Source organism: Anas platyrhynchos, chromosome Z (genome assembly GCF_047663525.1).
Source record: "Anas platyrhynchos isolate ZD024472 breed Pekin duck chromosome Z, IASCAAS_PekinDuck_T2T, whole genome shotgun sequence".
Classification (NCBI taxonomy): domain Eukaryota; kingdom Metazoa; phylum Chordata; class Aves; order Anseriformes; family Anatidae; genus Anas; species Anas platyrhynchos.
The window spans coordinates 63,419,015-63,431,266 of NC_092621.1; positions in this window are offsets into that span (position 1 = coordinate 63,419,015).

Consider the following 12,252-nt stretch of genomic DNA (forward strand, 5'->3'; position numbering starts at 1 on the left):
TGTTTTCCTGTGTCTATGTAGCTTTCGTTGACAGAAGAAAGATTGACAAAGAGTAAAAAGTAGATATAATATGACTGGAATTATGGAAACATATTTACATATAGAATTCATTTCTTGAGCAGTACTTTTAATGGTGTCTCCAAAAAACTTAATTTACAAGACCGGGTTAAAATGAACAAGGTAACGTCCTATAAGGGGAATCAGGTATTGGACTAAACTGAAATCTCAAATGGCTCTAGTTTTAACATAAGTATGAGATGACATATAAATTGAGCAAGGCCTGCTCAAATGAAAAATGCAAGAAAATTAGTGGGAATTAGGGTAATATATTTTTTTAATGTTCAGAAGTGTATTTATCATAACTGCTGTCTTTTAAATTTCCATTGAATTTATTCAGAACAAAAAATTATTTATGCATCAAGATGCATATGTCCTAGTTTCAGTAAACTGAAGATTTTGCAGTTTTGTATTCAAAATAACATCCTGATATTTTGACAATATGCTGTGACTTTTGAAAGGCACAATAAGATTTCAACACGGAGAAAAAGCTCCTGAAAATATTACTTCTCCCTAAGAAATATTTGTGAAGTGAAACACAGTCATATTTGTAAAGTTGTAACGACAAATCCTAGCCATTGGCTATATTTATGCTACATTATTCATGTGCAGGCTATAACAAGGGATACAGGTTGTCATTAGCAAGATCTCTTGCCTGCAGGACTTACATTAAAGTTTTGTATGGCAAGAAATTTCAATCAAGTCAATACAGAAAAGGTAACAGCTGTGCAATGGATCTTGCATAGTATTTCATCATAACTTCACTTTTAACCTCAATTGCATTGCATGCAATTCAGGTTGAAATCTAAACCGAGTATCTGTTGACTTTAACACTTTTCTAAGTATTTGAAATCAGATCAGAATTACAGCAATAACAGAATAATTCATGAATACTAGTCCATTTTAATGTAGTAAAAAATTAAAACACAAAAACAAACAAACAAAGAAAAAAACTTTAACCCCGAATACAATTCAGCTTCATTAAGCGTTAAACAAAAGAACCCTTGTAAGAGAATAACTGGAAAATACTATTTATATTACTAATAATAGAACAAGTTAAATTTTAGGAAGGTGGGAGTCAAAGGAAAGAAATGTGATAATGGGAAAACAGATAAAGAAATGAAGGGAGGCATGGGATGTGTCATTATACTTATGAGAGTATCTGTGATGATTCTCAGGGTTTTTGTCTTATTGTCAGCTTCTAGTTTTTCCTCCATCTAGAGCATTTCATTCATTTCTATGGACTACTTGCTTTATTTTGATTATGAAGTTTTTGCATTACTATATTGTTAATCCCTTATATTAAAAAAATAGAAAAGAAAAAAAAAAAAAAAAGAGGAGACTGGGAGATTGATTTTATCTATGCATCTCTGCCTGATATCAAATCTTGCTGATAACATGATAGATGACAACCTGGGCTCTTTTCACACTCAGTCAAATACAGTGGAAGAACTCATTTTAACAGGGACACAACCAAATCTGTTCTTGGTTCACAGGACTTCAGACTTCATCTCTATTGAAAATCATTTGAAGACACGTTAACAGAATCTAGAGTTTATAGAACTAGGGTTCTATAAAAGGCAAGAAAATGCAGTGAAATATACCAAGTCACTCACTGAAATCATGAGTATGAATACATGACTACGTGAATCATGAATACATACCGAACAAAATGTACCCATTTAACAGTAGTCCTGTGATAATGCCTTTTCACTCCTCTGCCAGTTCAGGGTGGCAGTTCTGGAGTTCAGAGGCATTTCTAATCCTGTATCATAATAATGAAGTTAATCAGCACCTGTGGAATCCCTAAAGAAGCCCTGGACTTTTGACATTTATATCAAATACACGCAGACTGATTAAAATGAAAACCAATAGATACTAGTAGAAAATAAGACTCGTATTACTTGAATGCATGACTACATAATTCAACCATGTTTTCAATATATATACATATATTTCAATAACAAAGAGGACAAAACCATCGGGGTTTTTAGAAGTGCAGCTTTTAAATGTTTGACGGGTCAAACTCTTTTATTTTCCAGCAAGACATGTTAACAATACTTGCACGAAGGAAAAAATGAAATGAGGACAGCATTGCAATTCTAGCACACACACGCACACACAAAAACACAAAGAATTCATACAATATTGATGTCAATACTGAGAAAAGCCTTACTGTTCGTACTCCAGCTATATTGTTTTGTATGTTGAACTCTCATGAAATAATTACCTTAGCATAGCATAAAGATGGAGTAATAACTCTCCTGAGAGAAAATGATTTTCATTACCTACTGTTGGCAACCAAGGCATAATCTGAAAGTTTTTTAACATCACGGAACCCAGTATGTCTTCTGTTGATAGAGTTTTATACTTTGGAAGATGACCTAAAGTGATATTTTGCATCTTTTTTTTTTTTTTAATTTTAGTTACACAGACATGAATAACATGTAATTCACAAATCCAGCAAAGCATTGTTTTTCCAAAACAATGAATATTTTAACAACTGTATTAAGGGATAAGTTATTCACACGAGTATTAACAAAGTGTAGCTGAAACACCTAGACTGGTGCAAATAATTCAATTCAATAAAAAATGAGGCTACAACTGTAAAGTAACATGTTGTAAAATGCTAACACATTTACTAATGCTGTGTTAATCAAATGTTCTATTTTTAGAGCTCTGACAGTGAATAATCACCACTAATGTTTTAATCATCTAAAATACTTGAAGTCTTTAAGCTGCTCTTTGTAATAGAAGTTCATTACCTTGTGCAAGAAAAATCTTTCACTACACTCGCTAAAGTGTACTGCCATTAAAAATGTGTTTAATACATTGATTTCAATTGCATGGTAGTTTTATATAAGATGCAGTATAGTTACATAGTGAAAGAGTTATTTTTTGTAAGTAACTCCAGTTCACAGAATTGGAAAGATGTTTATATGACAGATGCCTTTATTATTTTCCATTTGATGTTTTTTGTTTGTTTGTTTGTTTGTTTTTAATAACTATTACAATTCAGGTTTGATTCACAAGATTATAATTATGGTGGTGTTTTGTTTTGTTTTGTTTTTTCTTTAGTTTAAATTTTATTTATTTATTTATTTTCCAGTAATTTAATTTCTTTCTGGTCAAAAAGTATAATTGCAGTATAACTGTTCCGAAATTTCTGCTTGCACATTACAGAGCTGAATTGAATGTTTTGATCGCTTACAAAATTATTTATGGTAATGATAAGAAGCAAAAAATAAAAGAAAATCTAAAACTTTTTAAATATAAGAAATTATATTCATACATCTATTCTCAAATAATAGAGGAGTAAGAACAACTACACTAAACAGCAGTGATTATCTTCGAACTGAATTGAAAAATATTTAACAGAACAATTAGATTGCTGTTCATCCATTGCTTCTGTTTTTAGATTGACAGAAAAGTTATACTGAATTAAGAAACTATCAACAAACGGAGGCTTCCTTTGATATTTAAAAGATCATCTTATCTAGACAGTCCATTGGCTAAAAAGTTTTATCAGAAGTGGCTCATCGTAGAATTATGATGCCAAAATCAGAGCCGCTTTATTTGTGTGGAAGACCAAATTGAGCTGAAGTTACCATTTATAACAGGGTCAAACAAAAGAAGTTGTAGTAGAAATCCAAAGCCAACTATAATATCCTTTGTCTGGAAAATTTATCAAGATGTTCCTGGAACTGCAGAGTGTTATATTATAGAAAAATAAATGTATCCTGCATCTTATCCAAAAGGCATCAAGATTTGATGCACTTTTATGTTGCACTTTTTAATGAGCAGAGAAAAGAGAGCATTTCATTTTACTCAAAACAAAACAAAATAAAACATTGTATTTGTTGGATTTTATTTTTATTTTTCTGCTGTACAAATCCCTTCTGACAGAATGAAAGCTAACACTGGAATCTACATCCCTCTTTGCATTGTATTGAGTGATACAATATTTATTGGGAATAAAAAAGTCTTCAAAAAGTGTCACATCTGTTCAGCTGTCTAACTAATCTTTCACTGGCAGGTTGACTATCATCTGCTCTTGTAAGTATCAGCTCATGAGCCAGAGGTTTCCACAGGATAAGTTTCAAAGTGAAATCATATTAATTATTTTTCCTGCTTATATTCATTTAAATTGTGCATCAGGTCACCATAGGTTTTCCAAAATTCCATTGAAGCAAGACCAACTCAACATAGAAGTATAGAAACATATCACATACACAGAAACAACTGAAAAATGTGGAAATGGACCTAAGCTGACAGGTGAGAGTACGTGTTTTAGCATTTAGTGGGAGAAGAGAGGATGCAGAAGGAATAAGAAGGGAGAAACAAGCAGCATATTAAAGCAAACTTGAAGTGATTTTTACATTATTTCCTAGTAGGTTTTCTTAAAGAGAATGTAATATAAGAAGATATTTAAATAAAAGTTGTCTTTCTTGACGGTTTTTTAAATTTCAGTTATTCGTTACTACTACTATTTTTTCTTGACATACTATAAATCACTTTGTCTGTCCACTAATAGAACATACTATATAGACCTGTGTGAGAGCTAGTTTTAGCTAAATGGACACTGCTGCTGGAAACCTTTGCATTTGTGTTTAATGGCTTATCATTATTATTTATTTTATTTTTTTTTAAGATTTTACAAACACTCATTTCACCTGAAAACAGAAGCTTTTGAATCCTATAACATTTTTATACCGCATCATCTTTGATTTTTTTATTTTCATGGATACTTAACTCTTACTACAAACAAACAAACTACTGTCTTTTAGAATCTTAAAAGACACTAGTTGTATCTGTAGGTACCTAAATATCTTTGAAAAGCTTCTATCTAGAAAACTTAATTATAAGATTTCCCTTTAAATCTTGTACCTGCTTGAACAGACAGGAAAGATGACAAATAGGATTTTATTTTACTTGTCCAGGATATATTTCCATTTTGCTTATTTATTTCCAGTAGGAATTCAGAACAATACAGCAAATTGTCTGCATTTTTAAAAGTTCCTATAAAAACAAAACAGAAAAAAAAATAAAAAGCACAAAACATCACCACTGGCAGCAAAATAAAATAAAATAAAATCAGTATTGTTTGCTCATTTAACAACTAATTATAGCTATGATAAATGGCTGTTGAATAATGAAGTGTTAAATATATTCAGTGCACATAAAGAAGTGCTCCAGGGTGGGAAGGAACGTTATCAAAAATAATTACCTGCCAGTGGTGTCTCCTGGGAGCAAGTGAAATGACATCATGAATTTTAGATAATTTTTTTTTTGCCTTTAAGAGTGTTGTGAAAAATACAGAAGTCTTTACAGTAACAGGCATAATACATACCATATTTCTTGCATGTTTGTACATCAAGATTTTATTCGTTTTGGATTTCTCCCTGGTATTTATTAATAGTTGTTGTTGTAATCATTCTGATGATTTTATATTGATATATACTGTAGGTGTTTCTAGTTTGGGAAATGATTATTTGAATTTAAACTGATTAACACTTTAGGTATTTCTGTTGGTTCAATTTCTCTGATTGAGGCACGAGTTAGAAAAAAGTAAAAAATAAAAAGGGAATAAATGAGGTAGCAGAGATTTCTTTACTATTAAAATGTTGAATGAATCATCAAGACTCACAATTTGACTGGTGGAAACAGTACTGATGGTGGTGACTACTAATTATTAGGTGTTGATAGGTCAGGTAAAATGTTACTTTCAGCATTAGTTGTAATAAAACGAATCATATCTTGGACATTCTTCTCCCTCTTCATTCTGCAGCACCAAAGTCAATGATAAGCATTCATACAGCTGGCTGTTGGCTCAATATAATATCCATTGGGGGCACTCTGACTGACATTGTTTTATACATAGATATCCTCCAAATTCAACTTAACAAGAAAGATATCTCAGCATATTTGGTAGAACCACCTTTTCTACCTTCCTCAATCAATTTTTCTTATGAAAAAGAACACAACTTGCCTCACAGTTATGTGGAGAACTTTTTTTCTTTCTTCTGAGTATGGGAAAGCTTCTTTCTCTAAACCCTAATTAAATTCATGCAAAATACCAAGAGTCTTTGGCAAGGAAATTATGAGTCAGTATCTTTCGTAACTAATTTTTCGTAACTAATTTACCTTTAATATTCAGAAGAATTCATAGATTTCTCTTCTTGGCTTTTTTTTTTTCTTTTTTTTTTTTCCTCTCTGTCAGCCCAGCTTCCTCTAAGGAGTTCCCTAAGGATGCTTCCTATGCAAAACAAGCAAAGAAACAAACAAACAAACAAAAATTATATTGCCTTATTTGGAACTTACTCATATTCTGAAGATGCAGCCTCCAATACCAGAATTCTGACCCATCTCATTGTATTTTCAGTGCTGTGTTTTATTCTGAATTTATGTTGCAGCTTTCAAAAGCAGAATTCAGCAAAATTCACAACTTTTTATTATAAATGCTGAAATCTTTCATTTTCACCTATATTGGTCTTACAAGTGTTGTTTTTCATTTCTTTTGCTCTTACATTCACTTGTGAGTCAAAACATTAATTGGCAACACTACTGTATTATTCAGCCACAGTGTTTCATATGCTAGTTTAAGGAAAGCTAACACAACTTTTCAAAAAGAATGAATCCTTGATAAAGATTTTACAACTAGACTTTTAAAGCCAGGTTTCCTACAGCTTTTTTTTTTTTTTCTTTTTTTTATGGTAGTAATCAGCCTCATAAGGAAGTCTATAAAACTTAGGCAACAAAATGAGAGCACAGATGAATCCAAACCATGATAAATCACCAGGGATCAAATTGCAATGCTTATTTTAGATGAACCAAACATGTCTGAGCTACTGAAAAATCAAATCAAGTGCTTGTGCATCTCAGGGGAAAAACTAACCACCAACCAAACAAACAAACAAACAAAAAAAAACAACAGCACATCAAATGAAGCCTATAAAAGGTAACTGGACAGAGCAGCATCATGTTCTTCTGTCAGAATACCTTTTTGGCTTCATCAAAGAACACGCATTTCTTTCTTTCACAGAAAAATATCATCTTAGAGGAGGATGATATGCTATATGAAGAAAAAATCAGTTAATAATAGGACTTCATGTTACACAAATTTGGCACAAGAAGTACACAAGAGTCTTCCTGACATGAGTTTGCCTCATAGGAAGAAATACACCAACAGACACTCTGTCTTCAGTTCCTAATTCTGGCATCCTGTTTCAGATATACTCCTGTTTCAGCTTAATCAATTTCCTAAAGTAAGGTGCAAGGACTTGAGATCTTGTTTTGCTCAGAATGAGAGCACTATGTGAAAATAAGACTAAAGTATAACCATAGAACCATAAAATGACTTGGGTTGCAGTGACCTTATAGATCATCTAGTTCCAATCCCCTTGCCACGGTCATGGATGCCAGCAACTAGTTCAGGGCATCCACAACTTCTCTGGGAAACCTGCTTCAGAGCCTCACCACCCTCTGACTAAAGAATTTCCTTCTGATATTGTGGTGTAATTGCCTGAAGTAACTAGGAAAATAAAACTAACATTCACATTTCTAAGGAAACGGCACAGCATTGAAGAGGCTTTCAGGGTAGGGCATAACTGCATTACCTGAGCATTCCCTAGGCTCCCAACCTTAGATGCTATCGCGCTGGGGAAACTTGGTGTGCTAGTCCTAGGGAACAGCACGGAGCGTAGAGTGGAGTGGAGACACCACGGCTAGGCTCTGTAATCAGGTGGGGCCTCGATTGTTCTTGTGCACAAAGCTGCACTTTTTGCCACCCTAAGCCAAAGACCTGTCATGTTTTGACAAATGCTGTACCCTAGTGTACTTTTTGCTCATTATAATATCATTATAATACCAAAACACACCTCCATCCCAAAAGCTACCCGCCTCCAAGGTGCGACCACCCCTCGCTGAGCATGCGCCCTGAATTTCTCAGAGCCTATTACTTTAAACGGAGACGGGAAAACTTTACACCAATCATAACTAAGATATGCTTGACTAGAGCCACTCAAGCTCCACCTAAAAGATAGAAAATAATATAAACTGGCCCGAGAGAGAGGGGATGTTAGGGAAGATACCACCGTCAGGGGAGATACCATCCCGAGGACATACAACATCCTTAGGACCTCCTGACTCCTAGGACCAGTCGACGGGCTGAGCCTCTCTTCCCCCCCATTGGGACGCCTTTGGGTGAGATCTGAATATTTGCTTATAAATCTCTATAGAGTCTTTGATCCTTTTGACGCGTTTATTTCTAGGCTGTGCACCTGTAACACCTGTAACACCTGTAACACCTGTAACACCTGTAACACCTGTAACATCTATAACATCTGTAACATCTATAACACCTGTAACATCCGTAACACCTACAACACCTATAACACCGGTAACATCTGTAACACCTATAACACCTGTGTATTTCATGCATACTAGCTTGCTTTTGCAGATAGTCACTATCACCGGCAATCCAAAAGAACCTGATTATCTGTTGCTCTAATAAACCATACTTGATTGCATTGTGATAGCTCTCATTAAGTGCAACTAGGGTGAGGGTGGTTATCCGTGATAGTTCAGTGTTCTGAATCCAACCAGACCCCCAGACAGTTAATGCATTTTTGGTGAATGTCTGAACGGACCCCCAGACAGTTAATGTGTTTCTGGTTACTGTCTGACTGGACCCCCAGACGGTTAATGTGTTTTTGGTGAGTGTCTGACTGGTTCAGTACTCTGAATCTGACCGGGCCCGTAACGGTTAATCAGCTACACCCCTTTAACGCGACAGATATCTAATCTAAATCTCAATTTATATATATATATAACTATTTCCCTATGTACTATCACTATTTGAGTGTGTAAAAAGTCACTCTCCATCTTTCTTTATGTGGGCCTACTTCTCAAACTTACCCTGGTGCCTTTGAATGGCTATTTTCCTTCTGTTGTATCATCTGCACCACTCAGCTTGGTGCCATCTGAAAATGTGTTGAGGGTGCACTCCATCTCATTGTCTATGTCATTGATAAAGGTATTGAAAAGCACTGGTCCCAAGACAGACCCCTGAGGGACACTACTAGTCACCAGCCTCTACCTGGGCATTGAGCTTTTGACTGCAACACTCTGTGTGGCCATCCAGCCAATTCCGTATCCACCGAGTGGTCCACCCATCATATCCATATCTCTCCACTTTGGAGATAAGGATGTCATGTGGAACCATGTCAAAGGCCTAACAGAAGGCCAGGTAGATGACATTGGTTGGTCCTCTTTTGTCAACTGATGCCGTCACTCCATCACAGAAAACCAATAGAGAGTTTTGGCATGATTTGCCCTTGCTGTCTGTCTCAGATCACCTTCTTGGTTTGCCTGTGCCTTGATACTGTTTTCAAAAGGATCTGTTCCATGATCTTTTCAGGCATAGAGGTGAGGCTCACTGGTCATCCTTTCTACCTTTTTTAAAAATGGAAACGGACACCCCTTTTTCAAGTCACCATGGATGTCACCTGACTGCCATGACATTTCAAATATGATGGAAAGAAGATTTGCAACTCCACCACCCGGTTCCGTCAGGACACTGGATTGCATGGCATTGGACCTCCTGGAATTGTACCTCTTCTCCATGTCTGTTGTTACCAGTTATCATTTCTCATCCATCAAAGGGTACACTCTCCTTGGTCTTCCTTTTCTGACCAATGTACCTATACAATCCCCTTCATGTTAGTCTTTTCATCTCTTGCCAAGTTCAGTTTCAGTTTAATCAAATTATATTGACTACATTTCTTTCTAATTCCTCTATATTTACAAGTACTAATCTCAGCAGTGCTGTGTTGATAATAACAGCCAAAGATTATCCATGTGGCATTTATACAAAATCAATATTTCAAAAAGCAATATTTGTGCCCCCAGCACAAGGAGGCTGTAGGACTGTTAGAGCCAGAGGGTCCAGAGGAGGGCCATGAAGATGATCAAGGGACTGGAGCACCTCTCCTATGAAGACAGGCTGAGGAAGTTAGGATTGTTCAGCCCGGAGAAAAGAAGGCTCTGGTGAGACCTTATTGTGGCTTCCAGTACCTAAAGGGACCTACAGAAAAGCTGAAGGACTCTTTTTCAGGGAGTGTAGTGATAGGACAAGGAGTAATGGCTTGTTCTACTCTAAGACAGGATAGATTTAGAATAGGTATTTGGAAGCAATTATTTACTCAGAGGGTGGTGAGGCAGTTGCACACCATAAACTGCAGGTTTCTGTGCTTTTCAATTCAATGTAGATGATCAAGCTGGGGATTGGTCTGCATGAAAATGATACTGAGTCTGTGGTGGGTATTTTAAAGAAAGAGTTAAAGAAGTCTGCGTTGTTGTGATATCATTGATGCTGTCTGAAGAAAGTTCTTGACCAGGAAGTTTCCGAAGTTTTCCACAGGTGTCTGAATTCAAGGATTGCATTGCTTTGCCAGAGAAATGAACTTTAGAAGAAAAGAAAATCCGAGGGAAGTTAGAGCAGAAAGGTTTATACCATGTCAAAAGACCTGAATATCCTGGGATAAAATCTTAGCTCGACAGACAAAATGAGGTTTCCATGCAGGGAAATTGTTTGCCTGAATTTTCTGGAAGAGTTTCCCAGTGACTAAGCAAATGAATGGGAAAGGACTCTCTTGAGAACGCCCTTTGTTCTTCCAGGTCCTATTTCAATCCATACTCTGATCCGTCCAGAGGGAAATCCGTTTCATCCTCATGTGGTTTACTTTGCTGTGAGTCTGATCAACGGAGACACAGGGCAGCCATGCACAGTAGTCCTCTCCGCTAAGAAAGCCTTCTCCTTCCAACAGGGATGTCAGGGTGAGCTCTGTAGTGAGACAGGGAACAAGATGAAGGCTGGTGATTCCTAGGTCTGAGCGAACACCATTGCAGGTTACCCACCCGAAGATAAGGGAGTACAAGACTCTGTGCAGAGATCACGGAAACAGCAAGACCTGGCTGACTGCGGAAGTCTGTCAAAGACAGGAAAGGCTGAGAGGTGGAGAAAGAAAGCTCTTATTCAAATCCAGTCTGTTCCTTGGTAAGTTATGAAGGAAATTAAAAATACATAATAAGTAGGTCAGAATCCTTTTTTATTTTATTTTATTTTATTTTATTTTATTTTATTTTATTTTATTTTATTTTATTTTATTTTATTTTATTTTATTTTATTTTATTTTATTTTATTTTATTTTATTTTATTTTAATTTCTATACACAGCTCTGTTTTTTATGTATTTTTACCCTAGAGTCAGCTTTCAATTTATCTTATTTTTGGACTGAAAATATGTAACTATCACAAATTATAAAAAAGAAGTTGAAAAGTAAACTGCAGTTCCTGGCACCAAGATGAGTTACAAGTGCTTAAAAATGTAGAGTAAGAGCTAACCCAACAGACTGGTTTTTGCTACAGCCTTTCTCTGATGAGCCCACCTCTCTGGTAATTTCTCACGCATCTTCAGCCGTGTCTTAACCTTACTTCTTCTGTCCATAAGCAAACCTGATTGTTGAAGAGAATCTTGTCTTTATGTCCTTGGTCTTGCTTTCAAGCCATAGCCACTGGAAAAGAGTGGAGTCTGGGAAGAAGACCCGAAGAGAAACTTTCATAGGAAGAAAATGAACTGGTTTTACTGTCCATCAGTGTCACCATTTTACTGTGCTGGAGAGAGTGAAGCAATGCAACAACAAATCTGTCAAAATATGATCTTGTCCTTGTTCTTGTCGAAGAATGCAGCCAAAGCTGGTTGCAATACCACCACCTCCAATCCCAGCAGTTTCTGTACTTCCTCGCAGGTGTTTGTCTTCCATGGGGGTGACAGCTGAATTGTGTGCAGAAGGATTGACTGAGGCTGGCACAGATCCAAAGGCAAGTCTCCTCTTGGCTTGCTGTCTTCCTCTGGCCAGATGTTGCCACTATGGAGCAGAGGCTGCTGGAAACCAATTCTTGTTCAAGCAGTCATTTGCTCAGTTCCGACAACAGGCTTCCAGCACTAAGTCTTGAGCAATCTTCACTGGGAAAGCTATGTGTTTCTGCAGCGAGGCTCTTTTTTCTTTCAGGGGCTTCTGCTCTGAGACAATTTGGAGTAGAGAGAAGCATTTTCTGAAAGACTCTTCTGGGCAGAGGATCTTCATTGTTAGTCTTGTAGTAGCACATGCTCTGAGATTTCCATCAAATTAGGTT